Here is a 7616-nt window from a genome sequence, read left to right on the forward strand (position 1 = left end):
AGAGAGTCACTGACAGAGTGACCAATCCCGAAAACAGAGAGTCATTGAAAGAGTCACCAATCCTGAATACAGATAGTCACTGAGAGTGACCAATCCCGAATACACACAGTCACTGACAGAGTGACCAATCCCGAAAACAAACAGTCACTGGCAGAGTGACCAATCCTGAATACAGTCACTGACAGTGTGAGCAATCCCGAATAAAGAGAGACACTGACAGAGTGACCAATCCTGAATACAGAGAGTCACTGACAGAGTGGCCAATCCGGAATATAGACAGTTACTGACTGAGTGACCAATCATGAATACAGACAGTCACTGACAGAGTGACCCATTCCGAATACAGAGAGTCACTGACAGAGGGACCAATCCTGAATACAGAGAGTCACTGACAGAGTGACCAATCCTGAATAAAGAGATTCACTGACAGAGTGACCAATCCTGAATACAGAGATCACTGACAGAGTGACCAATCCTGAATACAGAGAGTCACTGACAGAGTGACCAATCCTGAATACAGACAGTCACTGACAGAGTGACCAATCCCAAATATAGGGAGTAACGGACAGAGAGACCAATCCTGAATACAGACAGTCACTGACAGAGTGACCCATCCTGAATACAGAGAGTCACTAAAAGAGTGACCAATGCTGAATACAGACAGTCACTGACAGAATGTCCAATGCCGAATAAAGAGAGTCACTGACAGAGTTACCAATCCCGAATACAGAGAGAAACTGACCCAGTGAGCAATCCAGAATACAGAGAGTCACTGAGAGAGTGACCAATCCCTAATACAGATAGTCACTGACAGAGTGACCAATCCTGAAAACAGAGATTCACTGACAGAGTAACAAATCCTGAATACAGAGAGTCAATGACAGAGTGACCAATCCTGAATACAGAGAGATCTGAAAGTGTAACCAATCCCAAATAGAGATAGTCACTGACAGAGTGACCAATCCCAAATACAGAGAGTCACTGACAGAGTGACCAATCCTGAACACAGAGTGTGACTGACAGAGTGACAAATCCCGAATACAGACAGTCACTGACAGAGTGACCAATCCCAAATACAGAGAGTCACTGAAGAGTGACCAATCCTGAATACAGAGTGTGACTGACAGAGTGACAAATCCCGAATACAGACAGTCACTGACAGAGTGACCAATCACAAATACAGAGAGTCACTGACAGAGTGACCAATCCTGAATGCAGAGAGTCACTGACAGAGTGACGAATTCTGAATACAGAGAGTCACTGACAGAGTGTACAATCCCGAATACAGAGAGTAACTGACAAAGTGACCAATCCTAAATACAGAGAGTCACTGAGAGAGTGACCAATCCAGAATACAGAGCGTCACTGACAGAGTGACCAATCCCGAATACAGAGTCATTGAAAGAGTCACCAATCCTGAATACAGAGAGTCACTGACAGAGTGAACAATCCCGAATACAGAGAGAAACTGACACAGTGAGCAATCCTGAATACAGAGAGTCACTGAGAGAATGACCAATCCCGAATACAGACAGTCACTGACAGAGTGACCAATCCTGAAAGCAGAGAGTCACTGACAGAGTGGCCAATCTGGAATATAGACAGTTACTGACTGAGTGACCAATCATGAATACAGACAGTCACTGACAGAGTGACCCATTCCGAATACAGAGAGTCACTGACAGAGTGACCAATCCTGAATACAGAGAGTCACTGACAGAGTGACCAATGCAAAATACAGAGAGTCACTGACAGAGTGACCAATCCTGAATACAGACAGTCACTGACAGAGTGAACAATCCCAAATATAGAGAGTAACGGACAGAGAGACCAATCCTGAATACAGACAGTCACTGACAGAGTGACCCATCCTTAATACAGAGAGTCACTAAAAGAGTGACCAATGCTGAATACAGACAGTCACTGCCAGAGTGACCAATCCTGAATACAGAGAGTCACTGACAGAGTGACCAATCCTGAATACAGACAGTCAGTGACAGAGTGACCAATGCCGAATATAGAGAGTCACTGATAGAGTTACCAATCCCGAATACAGAGAGAAACTGACACAGTGAGCAATCCTGAATACAGAGAGTCACTGAGAGAGTGACAAATCCTTAATACAGATAGTCACTGACAGAGTGACCAATCCTGAAAACAGAGATTCACTGACAGAGTAACAAATCCTGAATACAGAGAGTCAATGACAGAGTGACAAATCCCGAATACAGATAGTCATTGAAAGAGTGACCAATCACGAATACAGACAGTCACTGACAGAGTGACCAAACCCAAATACAGAGAGTCACTGACAGAGTGACCAATCCTGAATACAGAGTGTGACTGACAGAGTGACAAATCCCGAATACAGACAGTCAAAGACAGAGTGACCAATCCCAAATACAGAGAGTCACTGACAGAGTGACCAATACTGAATGCAGAGAGTCACTGACAGAGGGAACAATCCTGAATACAGAGAGTCACTGACAGAGTGACTAATCCTGAATACAGAGAGTCACTGACAGAGTGTACAATCCCGAATACAGAGAGTAACTGACAGAGTGACCAACCCTAAATACAGAGAGTCACTGAGAGAGTGACCAATCCTGAATACAGAGTGTCACTGACAGAGTGACCATTCCTGAATACAGAGTCATTGAATGAGTCACCAATCCTGAATACAGAGAGTCACTGACAGAGTGACCAATCCCGAATACAGAGAGAAACTGAAACAGTGAGCAATCCTGAATACAGAGAGTCACTGAGAGAATGACCAATCCCTAATACAGACAGTCAATGACAGAGTGACCAATCCTGAATACAGAGAGTCACAGACAGAGTGATCAATCCCGAAAACAGTCACTGACAGAGTGACCAATCCCGAATAAAGACAGTCACTGACAGAGTGACCAATCCCGAATACAAAGAGTCACTGAGAGAGTGACCAATCTTGAATACAGAGAGTCACTGACAGAGTGACCAATCCCGAATAGAGATAGTCACTGACAGAGTGACCAATCCCAAATACAGAGAGTCACTGACAGAGTGACCAATCCTGAATACAGAGAGTCACTGACAGAGTGACGAATCCTGAATACAGAGAGTCACTGACAGATTGTACAATCCCGAATACAGAGAGTAACTGACAGAGGGACCAATCCAAAATACAGAGAGTCACTGAGAGAGTGACCAATCCTGAATACAGACAGTCACTGACAGAGTGACAAATCCTGAAAACAGAGTGTCATTGACAGAGTGACCAATCCCGAATACAGAGAGTCATTGACGGAGTGACCAATCCTGAATACAGAGAGTCACTGACAGAGAGAACAATCCCGAATACAGAGTGAAACTGACACAGTGAGCAATCCTGAATACAGAGAGTCACTGAGAGAGTGACCAATCCTTAATACAGATAGTCACTGACAGAGTGACCAATCCTGAAAACAGAGATTCACTGACAGAGTGACCATTCCTGAGTACAGACAGTCAATGACAGAGTGACCAATCCTGAATACAGAGAGTCACGGACAGAGTGACCAATCCCGAAAACAGTCACTGACAGAGTGACCAATCCCGAATAAAGACAGTCACTGACAGAGTGACCAATCCCGAATACAAACAGTCACTGAGAGAGTGACCAATCCTGAATACAGAGAGTCACTGACAGAGTGACCAATCCCGAATAGAGATAGTCACTGACAGAGTGACCAATCCCAAATACAGAGAGTCACTGACAGAGTGACCAATCCTGAATACAGAGAGTCACTGACAGAGTGACGAATCCTGAATACAGAGAGTCACTGACAGATTGTACAATCCCGAATACAGAGAGTAACTGACAAAGGGACCAATCCAAAATAAAGAGAGTCACTGAGAGAGTGACCAATCCTGAATACAGATAGTCACTGACAGAGTGACAAATCCTGAAAACAGAGTGTCATTGACAGAGTGACCAATCCCGAATACAGAGAGTCATTGACAGAGTTACCAATCCTGAATACAGAGAGTCACCGACAGAGAGAACAATCCCGAATACAGAGTGAAACTGACACAGTGAGCAATCCTGAAAACAGAGATTCACTGACAGAGTGACCATTCCTGAGTACAGACAGTCAATGACAGAGTGACCAATCCTGAATACAGAGAGTCACGGACAGAGTGACCAATCCCGAAAACAGACAGTCACAGACAGAGTGACCAGTCCCGAATACAGACTGTCACTGAAGAGTGACCAATCCCGAAAACAAACAGTCACTGACAGAGTGAACTATCCTGAATACAGTCACTGACAGATTGACCAATCCCGATTAAAGAGAGACACTTACAGAGTGACAAATCCTGAATACAGAGAGTCACTGACAAAGTGTACAATCCCGAATACAGAGAGTAACTGACAGAGTGAACATTCCAGAATACAGAGAGTCACTGAGAGAGTGACCAATCCCGAATACAGACAGTCACTGACAGAGTGACCAATCCCGAAAACAAACAGTCACTGACAGAGTGACCAATCCTGAATACAGTCACTGACAGAGTGACCAATCCCGAATAAAGAGAGACACTGACAGAGTGACCAATCCTGAATAAAGAGAGTTACTGACAGAGTGACCAATCACGAATATAGACAGTTACTGACTGAGTGACCAATCATGGATACAGACAGTCACTGACAGAGTGACCCATTCCGAATACAGAGAGTCACTGACAGAGGGACCAATCCTGAATACAGAGAGTCACTGACAGAGTGACCAATCCTGAAAACAGAGAATCACTGACAGAGTAACAAATCCCGAATACAGATAGTCATTGAAAGAGTGACCAATCACGAATACAGACAGTCACTGACAGAGTGAACAATCCCAAGTACAGAGAGTCACTGACAGAGTGACCAATCCTGAATACAGAGTGTGACTGACAGAGTGACAAATCCCGAATACAGACAGTCAAAGACAGAGTGACCAATCCCAAATACAGAGAGTCACTGACAGAGTGACCAATCCTGAATGCAGAGAGTCACTGACAGAGTGACCAATCCTGAATACAGAGAGTCACTGACAGAGTGACCAATCCTGAATACAGAGAGTCACTGACAGAGTGTACAATCCCGAATACAGAGAGTAACTGACAGAGTGACCAACCCTAAATACAGAGAGTCACTGAGAGAGTGACCAATCCTGAATACAGAGTGTCACTGACAGAGTGACCAATCCCGAATACAGAGTCATTGAAAGAGTCACCAATCCTGAATACAGAGAGTCACTGACAGAGTGAACAATCCCGAATACAGAGAGAAACTGACACAGTGAGCAATCCTGAATACAGAGAGTCACTGAGAGAGTGACCAATCCTTTATACAGATAGTCACTGACAGAGTGACCATTCCTGAGTACAGACAGTCAATGACAGAGTGACCAATCCTGAATAAAGAGAGTCACGGACAGAGTGACCAATCCCGAAAACAGACATTCACAGACAGAGTGACCAATCCCGAATACAGACAGTCACTGAAAGAGTGACCAATCCCGAATACAAACAGTCACTGACAGAGTGAACTATCCTGAATACAGTCACTGACAGATTGACCAATCCCGATTAAAGAGAGACACTTACAGAGTGACAAATCCTGAATACAGAGAGTCACTGACAGAGTGACCAATCCCAAATACAGAGAGTCACTGACAGAGTGACCAATCCCGAATACAGACAGTCACGGACAGAGTGACCAATCCCGAAAACAGGCAGTCACAGCCAGAGTGACCAATCCCGAATACAGACAGTCACTGAAAGAGTGAACAATCCCGAATACAAACAGTCACTGACAGAGTGAACTATCCTGAATACAGTCACTGACAGATTGACCAATCCCGATTAAAGAGAGACACTTACAGAGTGACAAATCCTGAATACAGAGAGTCACTGACAGAGTGACCAATCCCGAATACAGAGAGTCACTGACAGAGTGACCAATCCCGAATACAGACAGTCACTGAAAGAGTGAACAATCCCGAATACAAACAGTCACTGACAGAGTGAACTATCCTGAATACAGTCACTGACAGATTGACCAATCCCGATTAAAGAGAGACACTTACAGAGTGACAAATCCTGAATACAGAGAGTCACTGACAAAGTGTACAATCCCGAATACAGAGAGTAACTGACAGAGTGAACAATCCAGAATACAGAGAGTCACTGAGAGAGTGACCAATCCCGAATACAGACAGTCACTGACAGAGTGACCAATCCCGAAAACAAACAGTCACTGACAGAGTGACCAATCCTGAATACAGACAGTCACTGACAGAGTGACCAATCCCGAAAACAAACAGTCACTGACAGAGTGACCAATCCCGAATAAAGAGAGACACTGACAGAGTGACCAATCCTGAATACAGAGAGTTACTGACAGAGTGACCAATCACGAATATAGACAGTTACTGACTGAGTGACCAATCATGGATACAGACAGTCACTGACAGAGTGACCCATTCCGAATACAGAGAGTCACTGACAGAGGGACCAATCCTGAATACAGAGAGTCACTGACAGAGTGACCAATCCTGAAAACAGAGAATCCCTGACAGAGTAACAAATCCTGAATACAGAGAGTCAATGACAGAGTGACAAATCCCGAATACAGATAGTCATTGAAAGAGTGACCAATCACGAATACAGACAGTCACTGACAGAGTGAACAATCCCAAGTACAGAGAGTCACTGACAGAGTGACCAATCCTGAATACAGAGTGTGACTGACAGAGTGACAAATCCCGAATACAGACAGTCAAAGACAGAGTGACCAATCCCAAATACAGAGAGTCACTGACAGAGTGTACAATCCCGAATACAGAGAGTAACTGACAGAGTGACCAACCCTAAATACAGAGAGTCACTGAGAGAGTGACCAATCCTGAATACAGAGTGTCACTGACAGAGTGACCATTCCTGAATACAGAGTCATTGAATGAGTCACCAATCCTGAATACAGAGAGTCACTGACAGAGTGACCAATCCCGAATACAGAGAGAAACTGAAACAGTGAGCAATCCTGAATACAGAGAGTCACTGAGAGAATGACCAATCCCTAATACAGACAGTCAATGACAGAGTGACCAATCCTGAATACAGAGAGTCACAGACAGAGTGATCAATCCCGAAAACAGTCACTGACAGAGTGACCAATCCCGAATAAAGACAGTCACTGACAGAGTGACCAATCCCGAATACAAAGAGTCACTGAGAGAGTGACCAATCTTGAATACAGAGAGTCACTGACAGAGTGACCAATCCCGAATAGAGATAGTCACTGACAGAGTGACCAATCCCAAATACAGAGAGTCACTGACAGAGTGACCAATCCTGAATACAGAGAGTCACTGACAGAGTGACGAATCCTGAATACAGAGAGTCACTGACAGATTGTACAATCCCGAATACAGAGAGTAACTGACAGAGGGACCAATCCAAAATACAGAGAGTCACTGAGAGAGTGACCAATCCTGAATACAGACAGTCACTGACAGAGTGACAAATCCTGAAAACAGAGTGTCATTGACAGAGTGACCAATCCCGAATACAGAGAGTCATTGACGGAGTGACCAATCCTGAATACA

The sequence above is a fragment of the Carcharodon carcharias genome (genome assembly GCF_017639515.1).
Source record: "Carcharodon carcharias isolate sCarCar2 chromosome 29 unlocalized genomic scaffold, sCarCar2.pri SUPER_29_unloc_6, whole genome shotgun sequence".
In the NCBI taxonomy this organism is placed as follows: Eukaryota; Metazoa; Chordata; class Chondrichthyes; order Lamniformes; family Lamnidae; genus Carcharodon; species Carcharodon carcharias.